Below are 335 nucleotides of genomic sequence, written 5' to 3' on the forward strand. Positions count from 1 at the left end.
ATACGAGGTTTAACAAAATCCTTTTAATTATAATTCCCTGTCTGAACAGAATATTATGACCATTCAACTTAATGATAAAAAGAATGATACAAAAACAATGAGTTAGATTAATGTAATTTATCAGTAAATAACCAAATCAAATATATATTGTAAATGAATATTAATAATCCCCTTTAGATACCACACCTGCTCACCGAGCCACTTCCGTCACGAGTACCACAAACCATGTATTAGCCCTTACCAATATGATAAGTCCAGGCTCCATCGCAGAAGCAATCCGCGACCGTAATCCCCTCGAGTCTCGATATCTGACTCCCCTTGAGGCACTCCGCATC

This window comes from Penaeus monodon, chromosome 22, assembly GCF_015228065.2.
Source record: "Penaeus monodon isolate SGIC_2016 chromosome 22, NSTDA_Pmon_1, whole genome shotgun sequence".
Lineage (NCBI taxonomy): Eukaryota > Metazoa > Arthropoda > Malacostraca > Decapoda > Penaeidae > Penaeus > Penaeus monodon.